Below are 21423 nucleotides of genomic sequence, written 5' to 3'. Positions count from 1 at the left end.
TCCTCAGCTGGTAAAGTAATTTGTAAAGGGAAGAATAAATCCTTTGTGTCTGTAGGGACAGGCCTGATGTGTACAGGGGAAAGGGGGGTGGGGTGGGGAATATCGCCCCTTTGCAGCTAAAAAGTTCAGAACCTGCTTCATATTATAATGTAGGAGTGTGAGGCACTGAATTCCTTCAGAAGCTATGGAGATACTAGCAAGGAAAACTGTACCCTCAGGAGTGATCAGAGCTTTCTCATGTGACCCATCTGTGCCTTTAACACAAAGGGTGTAATTGTGTCCCAGGACACCCATGTCCCCTTTGCTCTGGTAAGGCCAAGGTTCCCCTCAGTGTTTGGGTGCACATTAGCACTTTGCTTTCCATTTTCTGCGCAATAACGTGTAGTTCATTGTGCTGTTCCCCTTCTTGCATTTCCTCTTTCCCACTCACACCCTTTCAAACCACTCTATGGCCACCTTCAAAATGTCTTCCAGCTCCTTCTGGTTTTTGTGGTTGTTGTAGCCATTGTTTTCTCTTTCCCTGTCCTGTTTCTTGACCCTTTTTAATGCTGCTCTTCCCACTGTGCCTTCTGTAGTTCCACAGATCTTTACTTAAGCTCCATGGTCCTTCCTTACTTCTCTTTCATTTTCTTACCCTCTCTTTTCCCCCTGTTACCCTCTTGCTGTTTGTCTCATGTTTCCTAAATCAGCTCCATTTTCTCCCAGCCTTAAGCCTCCCTGCTTCTCTTTGTTTTCACAGTGGAAAACAGGATGAGTCTCATGGACTTGGTCAGTTGTACGTGAGCTGTAGGAAAGGTGTATATGAGCAAGAAGTAAGTAAATACTACTGCTGTCCTCTTGCCACTTGTAGCAGATGACTTTATTTCCCATCTCCATTCCCTGTTGCTGTGTAGATTTGGCTCCACATGGCTTCCCAGGGTCCTCTGTATATAGCACCCAGCACTCTGCTGCTGCTAACAGGGAAGGCGGGCGTGAGGAAGGAGCCTTTCCTCGGGCCCACCCAGCATCACGGGGCACTGACTCCCCTCTGAGGAGTGGGGATTGGTGTGGAAAGCAGGGAGAGACCAAAAACGTGGCTGCCAAAGGTGGCTCTGCTAGAAAAACTGAAGCAAGGCTTAACAGTCGTATGTCTGGAGAACATTTCTTCAGCTTCTCTGAAAAGCTTATCCAAAAATCTTTCCCTGTTGAAAAGCATGATGACACTTCATTCAGAGCTCCAGGAAAAACAATTGCATGTGAGCATTCAAACAAGGCAACAGCTTAGGCCCCCTCTCCACACCGCTATAAATCACTAGAAGCTTTGCCTGAGTGAAGATCGTGGAACAAATTGCTAAGCTCAGTTCAGTGGGCCCCCTAGACATCGTGTGTGCATGCTCAGCATTGCTCAGTTACCCCAGGTACACAAGTATGGGGCCAGACCCCTCCATCACACAGCAGCGCATGTGAGTGACTCCTGGGACTCCAGCAAGATGCTGCATTCAAGGTGGCTGAGTTTGCTCCAAACACCTCATAGCTGAAGGGAAATAAAGGCTACCCACTAGTGTTTTCTCATGGTGTGTGGTGACATTGGGGTATATGAACTCTGCCCTTCCCCCCGCCCCCTGCCCCCCGCCCCCAACAGCCAGAAATGGATACTGCTGCATCATGTGTCTCCTTTCTTCATTGCCAAATTTGAGAGCTAAGCATGTGCTATAACTTGGTAAATAGCACAGGCAGAAAGCTGGTATGGGACCCGCTCTCTTTTGAGTGAAGTGCTTGTCTCTGTAAGGAAAGGAAAAAAGCGTGTTAGATGCTTTCTGTTGTTTGTTATCATAGGCATCTGCAAGCGCTGAGGGAATTTTTGAGTGCTCACAGCCATAGCTTTTCCTCATAAGGCAAAGATGAAGGATGTTGACTTACCACAAACACAAGGAGATGATTATCAGATGGAAAGTGGGGGTATGGAGTCTGTTTAGGAAATATTTCTTAATGACAGAAGTTGCATTCAAGACTATATTTGAGAGATGCAATAGAAAGTGCACCCTGCTCTGCTTCACAGCTGCAATCCCCAGGATGCAGGAAGCGTGCAGAAATGCTGGTGCTCTCCCATCCCTAGGCTGTTCTAGCACTGCAGATACCAGTGACATAAAATGATACTACATGGGAGTAGTGAAGGCTATGGTGAAGCACTGCGGTCATTTTGCCAAAGGCACAAGTGTTTTGGAAGGTCCTGCTACCGAGATCTTCCACCTTCCTAAATGGGTGATGTTCTTGCTTAACTCCAAGATTTTTATTTTAATGAACTTCTCTGTTTTTCTGTTAAAGCCATGTTTTGTGGCATTGCGGAAGTCTCTGTCTTCATCTTTTTTTCTTGCTGACCTCAACTCTGTAGGAAATAAATTCCCATTTGCAAGTGAAGCCATCTGAAAAACATTGGTTGCTGACACTTGGTTTACTCGGGGCAAAAGTTCTTTATAGTTTAAAGATGGAGGTCTTTCCCTTTGCTATGAAATTATGTCCTTACAAAAACAGACTGGAAGCACTAGTTTTTAGTATCTGTGAAAACACATTAGCTGTTCAGTTAGTAGGCTGGACACTCAAATGATGTAAATCAGCATAGTGGTAGAGACTACCAGTGGAGACTCTGCCACAGACTGGTGGTCGTAACAGTCTTGAGCCCCTTGAAGACATCATCTGCCTCTATGTAGAGACCATTAGGGACATTAGTAATTTTTGTAGATCCTTTTTTCCCTGCATACATCATAGGATTCTGAAAGAGATGAAGAGCTAGAAAGTCAAAATGTCTCACCTTAAAAAATTATAATTTTAGTGTCCTAGGGACCTACTAACATATAAAAAAAATATTCAGGATCAGTGAGACTTCACCTATTGCTCGACTGATTAGGATTTCCTGGGCTATCAGTGATCAAAATTGCACTTTCTCTGTCCGTATTTCTACCACATTCATTTGTTTGAGGGGTTCTAGGCCAACCCTGCTCTCTGTGAAGAAATGTGGTACAGCACCTCTCATCTTGGCTGAAATTCAGCCCATGCTGAAGCCCAGCACTGAGCTGATAATGAATTTAAGCATTAGGAACTGAGTAATGCTTTGATTCTGTGCAGGATGTTTTTGTTATAAATAAAGACAAAATGTGTTTGATTTCTGGGAATACAAACAGGAACAACAAATTAGTCTTTCACACACACTTTTACAATCCCTCACCCAGTTTTTTTTGTTGTAAGTGAAATTTTGCAGGCTACTGTATGTGAACAGAAGCTTTTTTATATTTGCAAATTACCGTCAAAGCAGACAGTAGACAATACCTATTATTAAGGTAGACCAATGCTTCCTCTTAGAGGATTTTTTAGATGTTTACAGCTTTGCTAGACTTTGTTTGGACTTGAATATAAATGCCTCAGGCTGATCTACAAAGATGAAAAGAAATGAATATCCCTCTGAAAATGTCATCCTAAAAGACTTGGCCCTTTTTTCTGAAGAAAATGCCTTGGTTTTTGTCTGTGTAACAAAATCTGTTACTGTTTCCTCAAACATCTTCAGTGCTCTGTGCCTGGAGCAAGGGACACGGAATCTGGCAGGGTGTGTTGGATATGTGCTTGGCATTGCTTCCCTGAAAAGCTCCGTTTGCCGAAGATTTGAGCAGTTGTAAGATGGTGATTTGCACATGCCAAGCAACTGCATCTTGAACGGTCTTTATAAGTTAGCAGTGTTAAAATTTAGCTGAGCCGGCTGCTGGCATTGAGCTGCCAGCCCCGGTGAGCAGTGATGGCACAGTGTGCTGGGAGGCGGGGGGGACACGTGTGATGTTGTGTCAGTGCGGTAGAAGATCATGCAGTAAGTCTGCCACAAAATTGGTAAGTTTGATTGCATGGCTATACTGTTTTCTATACCTGAGCAGTACTGATTGCACTTGTCTCAAGTGTCTCTGCACTATGCAGTATAAATGCTCTTTACATCCCTGTTTTCCCTGGGCAAAATATGGATGAGATCAGTCATATACAAAGAGCTTTGGTGTTAGGCAGAGGAGAAAATGCACGTCAGCTGACAGAAAGCAGGGTACCTTGATGATGTTGCTGGAAAGGTGAGAGATGAGGAAATGTAGCTGTTTCTGGTTAAAAGTTAAACTTTGTATGTTTTGAGGTGTCTCAGGTGGCAGCTAGATGCAGAAGTTCTTCTGTAAGCTTCAAAGTGCTTGACATCATTGCCACCTTAATAATATAGTGTTTTTACTTCCTGCCAGCGATACGTATTTCAACCTCTCTGTTGAGGTCTAAATGAATGGCATTCCTATGGCTTTACACAAGAGTAGCAGAGATCACACTCAAGCCCTCAGTTTGTTATTACAGTATTAGGTTTTAAATGACCCTGTTGATTATGGTGGAATAAAATTAACAGGGTTCTCACTTTTTATGCTTCAAAGTATATGTAAGTTTCCTTTGGCATGGATTTATTCACCTGGTATGTTTATACAGTACCTTGGCTAATGAGAGCTAGTTAAAGCTATCAGACATTATTGTGATATAAATAATAAATACAATAATCATGTGAGGTCAAAAGAAAACTGCCCTTTTTCCTGAGTCCTGCACAGCCAGCTACAGTGTGTAGCTTGATTTAAATAACGTGCCTGTTGCTATGTTCCAGAATGATAATTCTTATCTACAGCCTTGGATTGCTGAGTCTTATTGCAGAGTTCAATGAACTTGTTCCTGCCAGTAAAGTTATTCACATGCTTAACTATTGGCAAAATCAGACACTATGGCATCCTTTTGGCATGCTGCGGGCTACATAATAATTGATAATATCGACTAATGATTGAAGAATCTGAGAATTCTTGGGCAGGGCAATTTCTCACGTTACTAGCATTTTTTGAATTAACTAACGAGCTAAATGCCGTTGTGTTTTGGCTGCTGAGCATAAGGGAGGAAGAAGCAGTTTGTTTGGGAAGTGTAGAGCCCTCACATCCTGGGGAGCTGGTTCCACAGAAGAGCATCAAACAGGGAACTTAAGCAACTCAGTCCTAAGTGACAAGCCACTTAAAAGTCCATCCTGCCCTTTTGCTTTTGAGAGCATCACAAACAGGACTCATGGTTCATCTTGTTGCAGCACTATAAATGGAGTCTCTGAAATAAAGCTGAAGTAATACAGTGATGAATCAGGCCCAGGAGCTGTGCGTGTGAGTGCCATTACTTAGGGCAAAAAAAGGAAAAAATATATTTTCTAATGTATTCTTGTAAATGTGAGTTACTGTTACTCAAGAAACACAGAAAGGAACTTGTATTGTTCCAAAGTGAATGTCAGATGATTCTGTTCCTTGCGCCTTCTACCTATGGTGATGATGAGGATTGATTCATTCCCTGTAGAAGTTTCTAGCTGTTTTTGTCTTTTGGTTGTCTGCCTGGAGGTCAGAATTTTTGTCAGGCAGGTCTGATCTGTTGGTAATCACAGTCCTGGCTAAAGACAGTGGGTTTGCTTCTTTTGGACTCAGTACCAGAGAGTTTAATAAATGCTCTTTTATACAACGATGGTAGGAAGCAGACACGGGTTACAGCCCAAGGCAAGGAGCGGATGACAAAGTTGAGCAGTACTAAAATACTTGGTCTGTGCCTGCAAGAACAAGAATATGATGGGCAAGATGTTGTTTATACAGAAAAGAAAAAAGTCACCAGATTATAAGGGAAAGAGTCATGGTCATCACACTGAGATGGAGCAGACAGTCAGGGTGCAGGGTACAGTCTGATGCTAGACCAGGCAATCAGATGATCAGATGCCTCTGAAAAGACAGTCTATTCCCTTTCTCCTTCTCAGTTTTCAGTTGTGTCCTTTTGTTTCTTCCTTTCCTGTTATAAGCACTTGCCTGTCTGCAAAACACTGCAAAACTTACCAATATTTTTTTCTGGTGATCCAGCCCTGATGTAGCACACCATGAGGTCAGAAAAACAACAGACAGTGCAATGTCAGGAATAGGAGGATGCAATTAGTGGCAATAGAGGGACAGATAGAACTGAACCTTTTGACGTTAGCTTGAGCTGAGATTGGTTTAGCTATAAAATCTAACTATGGCCCCAGTGTCTGGGCATGGAATTAATTAGAAAGACAAACTGGAGGGCTTCTGGCCAAGGGAAGTGCTTTCTAATGTCTGCTTCTGTTGGGTTCATAGAAAAAAAAATGAAGAATTAAAATGGGATGCTACCAGAGGGCACGCCGGACCCATACGCTTGATTTCTTTCCTAAAGGAAACAAGCCTGCAACACCCCCAAACTGGGTTGCTAGCTGCACAACAGGGTAACACCCACGTGTGAAACTACAGGTTCCTCACAGAAGAAGGCTAGTTTTTTATTCTGCAGCATCAATTTCTGTCTACTTTTTCTTCCCATTTATAACTGAACTTTGTGTAACAGCCACAATGTGCTTATAAATCGTATTCTAAAACTAAAAGCTGTCCTAATTGAAGAAGTATTGTGTAGTATTTTGATGGGCAGTTTTCACTGGTAGCTGCAAAATGCCATTTTACATAGTTAACACAGAAAAGCGTATGGACAGAGGCATTTGAATTAGGAGACAGGTTTGCATTTCAGTCTGAAAGGTGTCTGACTAAAGACCAATTTGTTATATTCACACAAATACAGAATTGCTTCACGGTTATACTGTTTAATTTGATTTGTGAGGCATTTAAACCAGGCAAAAGTTAACTAGTTTTGGTGTTGCTGCTAGTGCAGCAGAGAGCAGTTACTTCTTACCTGAATCTTAAAGAAACATCACAATGTCTGTGGTAACATGGACACTGCTCCTGTGCTAGGTTTCAGAAAAAAAGGCACTCTCCACTTCAGTGCATTTTAGCATTGCTGTGCCATCTATCTGGGGTAATTCACATGGCCATAATTAACATAAAAATGCACTTGTCATTTTCTATCTCCATGTCAGAAGAACGCTTCAAAAGAAAAAAAAAAAAAGTGCTTTGTGTCCATGATTAGTCATCACCACTAATTTTTTTTACTTTCATATAATTAAAAGAAAATATATGCAAAACGTACCCATCACAAAAGAAAGCTGTTATTGATGAAACCTGTTTCATTTAGCTCATGTATGGAGAAAATTTACATTTTCATGAAGGTAATACCAGCCTGGGGTTCCTAAAACCCTTGGGAAAAGCCAACAAAATGACAGGGAAAGAAAGAAGACTGGCTATTGCCTTTTTTACTGGAAAGACTGGAAAGTGTCCTTCTGTCCACTGCCCAGGGGAGAGCTCTAGGATGCCACCTCCTTGGGAGGAAGATGTGAGGCTGGATACATCTTTCCCTGTGGACTCATGTGTCCCATCACAGAGCTGAGAGTTGTTTTTGCTACCATTGGTCTTGTACAAAACACTTTTCCTGCCACGATGTAGCTGTGGCACACAATGTAGATGTGGCACAGGGTAGCTGTGCCAGCTACTCTGGGAGCCTTCAGCTTTGCAGAGGACCCACAAGAGGATCATTCTGGTAGCTCAACTTGGAAGCGGAAAGCTGTATCTGCTTTCCTGTGCTTGGCTTAATCCAGCTGGCAATTGCAGCACCATTAAATGCATCTTTGCCCTGAGAATTGAACTCTGAGGTAGTTCCACTGCTGTGCTAATTGCCATCACATACTGAGGATTTCCAAAGATACCCCTTGCCTGTGTCAGCTGAAGCATTTCCACCCATTTTCCAAAAGCAAGAGAGGTGGCCAGGGTGCCGTGACAGAGCCCAGCAGGACCTGGCATGGGAAATAGCTGGCCTCAACATTTCCCCTCTTCCGCTCCCGTATAGGGACTCAAAATTCACTGGCAGCAGCAGGCAAAGGCCTGCTCACAGCAACGGGGGAGAACAAAGTGCCGCCGATCCTGTTGGAGCTGTCAGCTTTGATACCAGCAAGGGGGTAGCAGCATATTTGTTATCCTTGATGGCAGCAAGCGGATTTAATTTTGGAGTGACTCCATTCTGTGGAATGAGGGCTGCCCTGCTCTGTGATGGATTTCTAGGCAAAATCTGTCATCTTATTTTGAATGTTTAAAGATTTTCAGTGGTTGGGCTCTAATCCCTTGAAAAACTGGAATCTCTCCTCGACCTATGCTATGTACAAGCAGTGGAGTCACAAAACCCAGCCTTGTGCTATGTGCAGGACACTGCACAAAAACTGCTCTCTTCTGGAGCGCGTTTCCTCCACGTATGTGTGAGTCTGGGCTTGTTTATCCTTCTGGCCACCCAGAAAGTCCCATTTGTCCTCAGGACTCTTAAGAGCAGAAACCTCTCCATTTCTAATGAATTTTGTGCTAGGGCTTTTAGGGGAGAGAGAGGGAGAAGGAGTTTAAGAAATAGCTTATTTAATTTAGTACAATGAACAGCTTTAGGAAACAGTGTGGCCCAAATATAAGGTGACATAAAAAAAAAAAGAAAAAAAAGAAAAAAAAAGAAAGATATTTTGCTTTGTCTTATGGAATAAAGAGACTAAAAATAAATTCCCAAATGAAAGTAAGTCAATAGATCCTTTATTGCTGTGTTTTTATTTTCAAAAGAAATGCTGTAGCTTTCCCTTCATGTCTTGCATTCAGCTAGTTTCCAGAGGAAAAGCAGTCAATTCTGCATTATCTCAGTTTTAATTTTAACGCTATCTGCCCCAATCTCTCTTTGTCCAGTTAACATTTCCTTGACCTAGAGTTCAACCCCTTTTACAAAGTAACCTCAGGCTTTGATGGCAGTAATTCTACCTTCACCCCAACGGATTCTGGATACACAACCTCCAGGCCCAAAGGAGAAGATTAGCAGACTTTACCCTAATTACTTGTTATTGTGTAGTTGTTAAAAAAGATTTTGGCTCCAGAAAATGAGGCTGCAGCCAGACAGAAGTTAGCCTGGGGTTCAAAAGTCTGGCAATCTTTGGCTCCGCAGGCCTATAAAAGCAAAGTGTTGACTGAATGCAAACAGCCTGCGTGGTGAGAGGCCCTCTTAGAGGGGGTGACAGCAGGCCATCCATCATGGGAGGCAGCGGGGGTCGGAGGAGTCCCTCTAATGACGCCTCGCTGGCCTGTTAATGGATAGCTCCATTTGATTCCTCCATCGGTGGGAATGCCAGGCTTTGCAATGGCTGCAACAGGCAGACCTTTGCGTGCATGCTCTGTCCTTGGGATCTTTGAAAGGAAGAGCCACGTCTGATGCACAGCTGGAAAAAGTACCCCCAGTGCAGTAGATGCCTGCAACATACTAACCTGCTACTTCTCTAGACACCCGTTTTAGGTTGGTGTAATGAGCACCTATCAACAATTAATGACTGTTGTTGCATGGGGGGAAGGATCAGAAGTGCCTTTGGTGAAGTGAGAAGCAGTCAGTCAGCTCCTCACCTTCAAGCATTAAATGTCATGAAAGGTCAAAAGGTTTTGCAAGGTATGCAAAGTTTGGAATATTTTTAATTAAGCTACATCCTTTGAAATTCTTTCAAGTCAATCTTCAAACAAATCAGGCCCTAAATCAACACCCTTTAAAAGCACATACACCTCTGGTAAATGCCTTCATGTGAGCTCTACTGGGTATCACAGAAAATGGTTAATTTAATTTTATGTGAGTCATTAAAAACTTCCACTTATTTTTGTGTTCATTCACCATAGGATATATTAATATTCCTTTTCCTATGTGAAGTTGGTGTGTTTGTGTCTGAGTGGTTTTGCTACCTCAATTTACTGATATCTTAAATATAAGGGTTACGAGGGGAGTTTGGAATGTCAATGTTTCTGTTAACCTAAAACATGCCTGCTTCTTTGTTGTTTTTTTTTGTGTGTGTGTGTTTTGGTTTTTTTTTTTTTTTTTTTTTTTTTTTTGTAATCTATTTTTATGAAATACTTGTCTCTTAGAGAGTTACTGATTGGGGGATATTTTCATCATCCTATAAATAGAAGCAGCAGTTGACATACAAATAACTATACTTGTCGCTGGAGTTTAAGGCCCTTTTGGAAAGTTTTACTTGAAAGGATCCAGCAGCTGGCTAAATCTACAACAAATTACATAAACCACCAAAATCAAACTTGACCCAAACATTCAAAAGACATTAAATGACATTAGAAGGTAGTGGCTGATTTGGTTTCCATCCTGGCTGTCATTTTCAGATCTGTACACTTTCTGTGTTATTTTTGTGTCTAGCACACATGGGATTCAAAAGACTCTGTGCTAACAAAGACCTTTGATCCCGGATTAACTCTTCTAACACTCTCCTTAAGCAACTAGGAAAATAAAATTATTACCTCTTTATCTATTTTGAGGGAATATTTTACCCAGCCTCTGAGGAGAAGGGCTGGTGCGGCTGCCCAAGTCTCCCAAGTAAAAGCTGATGGAGAGGGGTGGCACCTATCGGTGTGAATAGTTCAAATTCCAGCTGTAAGCCTGGAAGCAAAGTCCTTCTGTTGGGATCTCTGGTGTCTGCTCTGGCTTCTCTGGAGCCGTATTTGCACTACCAGGGCAGCTGCTCAAAGGGTAGTCTCTGACCCCAGGCCAAGTGGTGCAAGATGACTCCCATCCACGTTGCTCAGGAGTAACTACTCTTTTTTAGGCAGCATGGCTGGATTTTGGATAGTCTTTGACACAGGTCTTCTTTGGCCCCATATGGCCCTGAGAAATTATTATTAAGTATTTATGATTTACTAATTCAAAGTATGTATTGCCTGCTTGTGGTATGCCATGACAGCACATAGGTGATTTGAGGACACAAGACCTATTGGAATGACATCAGACAACTATCACAGGCTGAGGGAGTTAAACTTGCTACAGTCCAAGTCCATTTTGTCTGTCTGGAGCCGAGCCTGGAGCAAACTATTTTGTCAACTGTATCCAGGCTTCCTCTCCAAGGAAACTAGTCATTTCACTTCAGAAGGGAGCCTGGGAGTGAGCGAGCATATATGCAGCATGAATGATGAGAGGATCAGATGCTGGCAGCAAACAGGGAGCTGAAGTATTTGACAGTGGAGACGTCTGTTGATCTTTGATGGGGGCCTGTTTCATCCATGGCAAGGGTATAGTTTATGCTTCAAAATAACCCACATTCAGTACTTGATGCAGCCAATGTTTCCTTAGTTTAAACTCAGACACTCAGTTTTCAGCAATGGAGCTACTTAGCAAGGGCCTTTATTGAAAGCTTAGCTGCAAGTCCCTTTTCGCTCTGAATACGGTTACTGCATAGGCACAGCTACATCTGTTGTCAAATCTGGCCTAATCTGGAATGAAGACAGTATCTAATGAAATTGTAGCTTGGCTCTACTCTGAAGGTCTGCATTTTTTCCACTATACTTTGAGCTGGTTCAGTTCTAAATATGTCACATATCCTGTCTCATGTGAAGCAGAACAAGGAAGCCCAACTTCCTATGGATTTTCATCTGACCTTCCCATGATAATCACAGTTTCTCTCAAAAGTCTGTAAGACTTCCCTAGTCCCCTCATGTCTGCTACACATCCTCACATTAATCCTAATTTACTCCTGTTTCCTCTATTTCCCTATTTTTTCTTCACCTCATTTTACCCCCATGTCCTGTAACTACAGGCTGAGGTAGCACGAGTACTGCAGATGCTGTGGCCCATATGCATGCTGCTCAGAAAGCAGACACATGCATGGTGATTGTCCAGCCAGAAGGTCTTGTGGAGCTCATATTGAAACTTTTCTCTGTTTTTCTTTTCTCTAATTTGCATTAGTTGCTTTCCTCTACCCACCTGTTGATTTTCACAAGGCTTGTAGGAACTCATCTCCCATCGGAAATTCTGTTCTTGTCTGACGTGATTGTCAGCAGCTGTCAGATTTAAAAGCTAGCAGGGTAGGAGGCAAATGACAAACTGAAATACAAATGGAAAGACAGCATGAATAGAGAAAGAAGCTCAAGTTCCTCAGGAAATGAGGCTAAAGAGAAGGTGATGGTGAGATCACCTTGGAGCTCTGCCGGCAGCCGACACAGAGAACGCAGCTGCCAAGCAAGGCAAAGCTGTTCCTCAAAGCTGGTTTCTGCCAGTTTTTCTCAAAACATAGCGTGACCAGGGTGAAGAAGAAGTTCTTCTAAATGTGGTTTCTTTATGTCTTCTGTCCAGGTTGGTGTATTCACAAGGAATGTCACTGCAGTGTCTGGGAGACACTGACACCACAGAATCGCCAATATCAACAGGCACAGTTCAGACAAGCCAAGAGGCTTTTTAGGTATGTAACAATGCAGTGTTACACATTATTTACCACTTTAACTTCACTTACACCTCAGTACTTAAGGTGAGTTAACAAATGATAATGCATATAAACCAAAGCCATTTAGATGCACACGGTGAAGATCTGTTCTTAGTCACATGCCTCTGAAGTCAGCAGGGTCCAAAATCTGAGCCAATGCTTACCCAAAGTAACAGCCTCCAGAGACCTTTTGTATTTGCACTTTTGAGGAGTATTTTTGTGTGGACAAAACTGATAATTCATGCTTATTTTTAATATTGGACTTTACAGCTAATGCATGTGACTGGACAAAGGGCTTTATACCACAGAGGGTTTTAATCCTGAAGTAGGATCAAAATGTTTCTGAGGAACCTAAACTGAAAATCATGTTAGAAAACCCTGTTGGTAGAAAAAGGTGCTAATCTCAGTATATGCTTACCTCTTTAACCTGAATTTTTTTTCTGATGCTTAGAGTTATACATCTGTGCTTTGTTACAGAGATCTGTTTTGAGCAAATGGACATGCAGGTCTCAGCTGAGACCAGCAGTAGCTGTTCCACCATTTAAGTTTCTTGTGAGACCTCATGTACAGAGCATCCTTAATATAGTCTGGTAGCATAAAGCTTCCCAGAAAAGCAGTGCTGGCCACTTTCTTTTGGGAAGTTAGAGATTTAGGAGTCCAGCTTTTCTGTAATGGCTTATATTTCTTCTCCAGAAGATCTGGAGCCCTTCTCAGCATGAAAGATTTCAAACCCAACTTGCAGAAAGACCCATCTATTTTGACGGTGATGCCACTGTTCAGCAAGAGGCCACAACTGCAGTGCCTTAGTGGCAGTCACTTTGCAGAGCTCTCTTGTAAGGGACAGGCTGACTACTAGGACCATGGAGTCATTCCTTCTCTTTCTCACCAATATTTACCTCTTTGCTTTGTACTTTAGCAGAGGGAGAGTCTCCTCCATTCCAGGCCAATCAATAACCTGCCTATCCATGTAATCCCACTTTACAGGGGAGATATGGCTATAATCCTCTGCAGGAAAAGAAAGACACTGCAACCACTAGGCCATAGTAGAAAAGGCTGGCTCCTTCTTTAGGGATACCATGTAAGGAAAAAGCACAGATTTGCCCTGTCCAGAGATGAGAGTCTGGGGGTTTGGACATCAAGGATATTGCAAGACTTTTCCTTGCAAATGCCTCTCAGAGACCTTAACTCTCAATGAAAAAGTGATTTCAAACACAACCGGAATCTTGGTGTTTCTTATTGAGTAACTCTAAGTGACTGCCTCAGTAAATAGGCTGTTTAGATTACCTGGGTATGTAACTCTAACAGCTGGTACTGGATGTTCAGGTGTCTGACAGACTTATGTCTATAAAAGTAAAGCAATGTGAAATACTTTATCCCATATTTCTGATAAGTGCTTAAGCCTGAACAGAGGACATAAGACAACATTTGAGAAGCCACAGAGAATATCTCACTAGAGAAACTTCATGGTGGCTTCTGCAGGGCAAGCAGGCAAAGCAGAAAACTCAAAACCATAGTCAGACCATTCACTTTATAAATCAACACAGCCCAAATCACTCATCAGAGAAGAACATGAGGTCTATAAACAACAGCTCCTTGCCACGGACAAGTTAAATCAATGATAAAGATCTGAAACACATAGTGCGTCAGAGGTTTCCTTCTTTAAGCTCTCTTGTGTATTTGCCTGTCTCCGTTCTTACATGGCCCCTTTTACAACAGAAACAGAATGCCTTTTTTTTGCAGGACAGCACAACCCTTTATTCAGAGAGCCAAAATTAACGGGCTTGAGTGCCAAAAGTCCTTCTGTAGCCACATCTCTTCTATGTCGTAGGAAGTACTGATGGCTTTTTGTTTGTCATTTCAGCTGCACAGACTAGAAATATATGTGGCTTCACTGTGTACTTTCTATTCCAGGCATGAATCCCATTGGCCTTTCACATGCAGGAACCCTTGGTAACCTCAGCTGAAGTTTTCTAGGATGAAAGAGAAGGGTTATTCAAATGGCTGGAATGCTACTCCAGGCCTTGGGAGAACTTGCTTGTGATCTCTTCACAGTATTTCTATAATTCTTTTTCAGTAAGTCATATATAGCCTCTCAGGTTCCCATGTGTAAAACAAAAGTAACAGTGCTTCACACAACACCGTCAAAGTTAGCACATGACATTCCTTTGGCAAAAGGGAAGACTGCTAATCGAAGTAAACATACAGACATTTCTGCTGGTATATGAATCCTTCCAACAACCTATGACAGTTCTTGCTGTTACAATTCAGCCACACAGATGCCTAGCAGAGCTATAGATCTGAAGAGAAATCTTGGCAATACCAAGAAGTATTTATCGAAGAAATGCTGTTACCACTGTAGCTTCTACCTGTGGAAAGCTTTTTTAATGTCCACAGAAAATAATCCTAGGTTCAACTGTTAGCAGGAATAAGTCAGGAACACAAATTACCCTGCTTCTCTCCTTTGGGAATACTTACACTTCAGTCAATGTAATGGGCTACATCTGTGAAGGTAAATATGGGGCAAAGGGGAAGGGAATGATAAAAGAATTTGTTCCTTCTCTTCAATGCACTTCATACTGTGTGGTGCCACAGCAAGGGAAAATATTCTGGCAAAGATTACATCCATCCCACCTCTGGATCACAGTCCGATTGCTAATCTGTTGAACTTGCTGCAACCAGTCATCAGCCTCAAGGGCTGGTGGCAAACCTACAGCTGAACCCCTGAATGACGCAGATTCACCTATCTACTCATCAAAAACACTCCAGGAGGTTTTAAGAGAAGCGAAGACTGAAATCAATGTATATAAAACTTCAGCATGGACGTGCAAATCTTTGTCTCTTTTTTCTTTCTCCTCTTTACAAATTCATGAAGCTCCACTGCAAAAGTATGGCCCCACACCTGCAGGAGGAAAACTGTTCCAGGTCATATGATGTTTTGATGGTTAGAAAACTTTTCGTATATTCTAGGCTATGTTCACCCATGGACCATTTATACTTGGCCTTATCCTGACATTGTCCTCTAGCACTACTATTTTTTCCTCTCTCCTCTGTTTTACCCCTGAGGTGCAGCAAACATACCACCTCACAGTTCTTGTTTTGCTAGACAAGTTAAGTGCTTTCAGTTGCTCATCATTATTTTGTTCACCATATTTCTTTTAGCTTGCATTCATCTTTCTTGAACACAAGCAATCAGAATATATAAGAGGAGGTTCCACAGGTACAATGATGCTAATAGTTTCTTACCTCTCCTGGAAAAGGGATTTATGGGGATTGCACTTGCCTGCTTCACAGTCAGATCACACTGATGGAATATAATCATCCTGTGAGTAACTGATGCTCTCGGTTATTTCTCCCTCTCATTTATTTCAAAGTAGCGTGTTGTAGCAAAAAAATTTTATTAGTAATTGGAAGACTTTGCAATTATAATGTTGCATTTTATGCCATTTCTATTACTTTAGACCTCAAAGTTCTCCGGTTCTTCCTTTAAAAAAGCCTGCTCCCTCACTGTGATGATAAATACTTTCAGGTAAGAATTGTCACCAGCTTTCTTTCTCTCATTTCTATTTCTGTGCCAAATTCTCTTATGACAGTACTGAAAAAGATGGGCCCTGACTGATCTTTTAGAAATCCCTTTGCTAGTCTTCCTCTAACCAGAAGTTCCCCTTTCAACACTACCCATTGTCTCTTTGTTGAATTAACAATTTCCCAGTGACACTTCTCAAATGATTTACCAACCTTCCATTTGTCCTGAAAGACAGTTATCATGAAAGATATCTGGATATCTGGCATGGTAAACAACATATTGCACTTTTTGTGATATTTTTTTCATTTTTTCCACATCTCTAACTCATATTTCTTCAAAATGCTATTTAGATACTATTACTGATTTAACAAAAAACACAAGAAGTGTTGGCATTTGGTTCTGGACAAAGGGTGGATTATCTGGAAATTGGAATCTCTTTTTAAGTCTCTAAGCTGGGAGGCAGTACAAAACAGTGAGGCAAGCTTTTTCCTGCATTGGCTTTCCCACATGTACTCTAATTGGGAGACTTTATTTTATGATCTATGTAAATGTCACCTTTATAAAAACACTTCTTTCAAAAAGAAGAACAGTACTCTTTTCAGGTGTAATAATTAAACACTACTAAAAAGATCTCAGAATATGATACCTTATTCGTTTTCTGCTCTGACTCAGTGTGTCTCAGTGATGCTTATTTTAGGTACTTAACATTAAGAATTTATGGGATGTTCTTTTCAAGAACCCTGATGGCAGTGAATAAACAAAATATTTGTCTAGATACTGGTGCTCACATTAGCACTCATAATGTATTCTACTGCATTACCCAATGGGGCCATGAATTACAGGAAACAAACTTCCAGTTTCTGGATGGCTCCTTTACAAAATAGGTGTAAAATCCATCCCTAGCAGAGCTTTGCACATAACTAAACAATGATCTGCTAATTGATCTTCAGGGATCACTTTAGTGCCCACTGAAATTAATGGAAAGGTTCCCATCTATTTTGCCAAGAGCTGGGTCATGCCACTAGTGCGAAAGGAGATTAGATCAGGAATATTCATCGGAATGAATAGGGACTAAAACTAACATTTAAAAAATTCTATAAAGATGATCATGCAAAAAGACTCTGTAATTCATCTAGCTTTAGAGGCACTGCGTTTGATCAAAGTGTGTGGTAACAGCTGTCTAGGAAGACATTGATTTAACTAAAGAAACACCTTATTATGAAGTTTCTAATTTTCCTGTTTAGCAATTGCAAAGTGGATGTTTTGAGAATCAAACAAGCAAAAAATGCATATATCAACTATTATCCACTGGCTGAATGTTGTGTGGAAGCAAGGGTGATGATTCTTTCCTCACCATCACACCAGGACCTCTAGCTGCTACGGGTCAAATTAAGAAGCCAAATCTCTACGGCAAGAGTCTGCAACATGTTTACTTCTGGGTTTTGTCTCAAAGAGGAATTTGTACCACTCATTCACCAGAAAGTTAAATGACCTAATGAGAATTCTGTAGGGCTGTCCAGTTTGCATAAGCCCACTGAAATTTCAAATAAACATGATGTATGTGGAAAGCAGCAGGAAGTAGTATATCTTTTAGAAGCCAGCTGTCTGTTTACTGCCTGGCTTGTAATGAAGCTGTTTGTTTTTAAGCTGTTGTATGTTACTTGTGTTCTCAGCTACTCAGTTAATATTGTATATGTGTGTTATAATCATTAACATAAAGGTGTTTTCTATGTCTTCAGTGTTTCTATGTTTAGACGCATCTCTATTTGTGGTACTTCTCTCCTTCTCAAGAAATAGAGATGAACAATGATAATAAGCCAGCTACTATGAAGTTTGGAAAGGCATGAATGTTAAGGACTAGTCATTCTGGCTAGATGAGCAGATGATGAGCAGAGGCAAGTATGTGATAATCAAACAAAAGGTGCAAATATTTGATTTCAGATGAACCAAATGATGAAGACAAAAATACAGATTTTTTTAGCCTTTTATACTCTCATAAACTATAAAAATAATTTATCCCACATGGGAGACCTCGTATGGATTATTTGGCACTTACACCAGACCACGCATGCCAATGAAGTCCCACACCTGCGACTGGGGAGGTTGTGGGTCATTATCAGGTGTATTTACCCGAAATGTGTAACTCCTGACTCAGAAAGCTTGTTTTACAACTTTGCTGAGAACATACGGGGAGTGCCTGGGTGTGGGGTTGCCCTTGTGTCAAGAAAACAACCAAAAGAAAATTCATAGCAAGGAGTGTTCACAGCAGGTATCCTGTGTGAATGAATATCCTGTATGGGCTTCAGGCCAGTGACATCCTCTGCTTGTTGTTTGTTAAGGCATTGTGGTTCAGTGTATGCATGTAGTTATTTTGCATCTCTACAAACAGAAAGTGGAAGTCCAATCTAGCTGGCCTAGTTTGATAGGTAGTTCACTAGTTCAATAAGCCTAGCCACCTAATTTTTTTCACAGAGCTATGCATATCCACTTGGCAAAATTCCACTTGACCACACGCTGCTGGTTACCACTGGCTGTGGGTGAGGCTGGCCTGCTTTGAAGCAATGCTGCTGTTTGTGGGACTGCTTGGATCTTCAATGGACCAAACAGAAAGAAACAACATAAAAGGCTGTAATGGTCCCAATGGTGTACACCCCAGAGACCGGGTGCAGATCTTTCTGTGCATCCTAACAATGTTCATGAAAGCTGTGGCACAAACGTCCACGCACTGCAAGAGGGCAAGATGATTGGGTTAATCTGGCTTCAGTGAAAACTTGCTCTTTTAGTTTACCACAAAGCTATATCAACTTTCTTGTGTCAGAAATTATGTTAAAGTGCCCACCCATAGGGAGTCACATGCTTCCTGGAGAGACGCTCATTGAGCAAACAGCTTTCAGGTTTTCCAGGTTAGGCTCTGCCAGGTGGGATACTTGGCCTTTTCAGCAGGCCAGCATTTCCATGGGCCAATGGTGCTTGAAAGGGGGGAAAGGGCACAGTGGCACAAAACCAGAAGCAGGGCCTTTCCTTCCACCATGTAAAGAAAGAAGAAATGAAGGTAGAAGAGCAAAAAAGATGTGAGCAGTAGGCTGCAGCCACTGCTTTTCTATTTTGCTCCAGAAAAAGAACAGTTCAGGACACACCAAGTAGCCCCCACAATTTGACCCTGGGACAGAGACAGCAGGGACATAGATTTAGCCCATAATATCCCTAACATGGCAGGGAGTCATACAGAATGTCTGCCTTAAAATCAGCCAGAATTTGCAGGCTGACATTTTATATAAACCAGTCCTAATACTGGATGGAAACTCAGGCTGAAACCTGTGGTAGTTTAGCTGTCCCAGGTTTAGGGCAGTGGTGTCCATTGGGAGGGTGGTATGTGTACACAGCTGGGGATTAACTGTGCCAGCCACCTGTGTTTTACCTCCTGGAATGAATCTGTTGTGGCCTTAATTTTCACCTTTTAATTAAAAAGCCTTTTAGGGTTTCAGATTTTTGACCAGCATTTTAATGAGTTTTAAGGCTTTTAATAAACTGTTGGCATTACTGTGTCAATTGTATCATTTGGGTAAGAAGCTTAACCCAATGTCTAAAACTGAATGCATTTGTTGAGTCTATTTTTAATCTTTAAGCATGAAATCTAAATATGTTTCTAGACAGTCAGAAAGGTGATTATCTCTCTTCTCTCCATCTAAGGCAATGTGCTTTCCTAATAATGTTATTTATAGCTAGAGGCTGTTAAAGTGTAGCACAGACAGTCTGCCTACATATCATGTAGAACTGCTTGCTGGAGTAATTACACATTTTTCTTAAGCAATGTGGTAACAGAGAGATGGCTGAGTACTAAGTAGGTGCTTGCCTGGCTGCTTACCTGCATGTCCCAAAAGCTCAGTTCAGTTCCAGATGGGCTAGATCTGAAGGATCTTGCCGTGCTGTGCTGTGCTCTCCCTTTACAAATTTTTGCTAAATGACTCTGGTGCACAGCTTACAGCTGTAAGCTGTTTCTAACAGGGTAAGCTGCAAAGCAGCCCCACACTTTTCAGACTTTAAAGACACTGTAGTAAGTCCAAAACTGAGCCACACAAATGGCTGGTAAATGATGCAGAGCACCTCTACCTGTCTTACAACTGAGAGGCTTTGCTTGGAACTTGAGCACTGGTCCCCAGATCTGTGGGTCTGCTTGAGGTGTTCCTGGATGCCTTTTGGAAATGATTATTCATCTCCTTTCAGATACAGAAAGATTAAATACTTGAGGATTTGTGTTTATAAAGGAGCTGGGGCCTATGGAAGAAGTTCAAATATCATATGTGGTGAAAAGAATTAAAATTTGGATCCGTAATTCTCTATTTGTAGCATTTTGGAAACAAGAGCATACCCAATTAAGTGACTGGGTTTGAAACACACACAGAAAAGGAATTGTTTTTACACAACACATACATACGTAGTGGAACTTATTGCCACAGGATATTCTGGAAGCCAAAAGTTTGCATGTGTTCAAAAATGGATCAGACAAATTATTACAAGAGCAGCCCTTGCCAGCTATTTTGGATGGAACCTCTAGCTCAGGAAGTCTGTAAGCTGACTGTCAAAAGCAGGTTGGATACCTCGGTGAAAGATCACTGAATTAATTTCATATGCTTCTGCTATTACTTAACCAACTTTTGCTGGCCTTTATCAAGATTGGTAGATAGGGCTGCATAGACTTTTGATCAATGAAAGTGCATCAGTTCACATACTTTAATGTTCTTCTCCTTGTATGCTAAAGAAACAACTTCTACCAGATAATAGTTTTATAACTAGCAAAGAAAATGTAGAAAAATGATAGATTGAAAAGTGAAAGGTACAGTCTCAAAATAAAGAAGTAACTTATGACAAACTAGGAAATAAGTGCCATTTGAACTCATGTCATGATGAATTGTTGCTGAATTATCTAGTTAGATAAATAAAGAGAAATTAGGGATGTCAGCAGGAAAGTTAAAATGTGGACCCTAATCAAGAGTATCCCAGTAAACCGAGATTGCAGTGGATAATTACACCTAAGAAAATCTCCAACTTCATAGTGTTAACTATTTTGTTCAAGGGTGGGAAAACAAAAATGAAACAGAATTCTAAAAGCAGCCAAACTGACCAGGAAGGGAAAAAAATTAGGAGAGGATACATTTCCAGCAGCCAGGGGAGAAATGGATGAGTAATTTGAGATGAATTTTAAAAAACTAGCAAGATTAAATAAATATTTTAAAAGGGAAAAAAAAAAAGAAAAAAAAAGAAGCAAGAATAAAGCCCAAGAATACTCATATTTTCTTGTTTTTACGCCATGTTCTATGAGTATGCTACCTTTGCAATTATTAATAATGATAGATTTGAAAGCTGGTTTTCAGATTGTTGTAATCACGATTCAGGGCCCAAATGTCGAAGGATAAAAGGAAACATTGGAACTTGTGTGGAATTACCTTAAAGATAGAAAGATGGGAAGAAAAGCAATAGCACAACAAAAGCACGGTCTATGTGTTAAGGTATTGGGTATGCTTTGAGTGGACTTTCCTGAGTAGTCGCAGTCAAGTCTGTAGTGTGTTTGGCCTTTGGTACCCCATGTGTGTGGTCTGTTTGCACTTCTTGAGGCAGGACCAGTCTTTACTTCCAGCTTCTCCTGTCAGCCTAAGCAGAGTGTCACTTTAGCAGTGACATGGTGGCATAGCTGTAAAAACAGGTG

General features: G+C 41.4%; 1 long non-coding RNA gene across 1 annotated transcript; it reads left to right on the top strand.

Annotated features, from left to right (window-relative positions):
- Positions 1 to 477: 477 nt before the first annotated feature.
- LOC114017851 (uncharacterized) lies at positions 478 to 17403 on the top strand. Its single transcript, XR_003563137.2, has 3 exons — positions 478 to 812; positions 12070 to 12175; positions 15655 to 17403. It is a non-coding gene; the product is annotated as an uncharacterized LOC114017851 (long non-coding RNA).
- The last annotated feature ends 4020 nt before the right edge of the window (positions 17404 to 21423 follow it).

This window comes from Falco cherrug, chromosome 5 (genome assembly GCF_023634085.1).
Source record: "Falco cherrug isolate bFalChe1 chromosome 5, bFalChe1.pri, whole genome shotgun sequence".
Lineage (NCBI taxonomy): Eukaryota > Metazoa > Chordata > Aves > Falconiformes > Falconidae > Falco > Falco cherrug.
The sequence above is the reverse complement of the archived record's forward strand: the minus strand, read 5'-3'. Positions and strand labels throughout refer to the sequence as shown.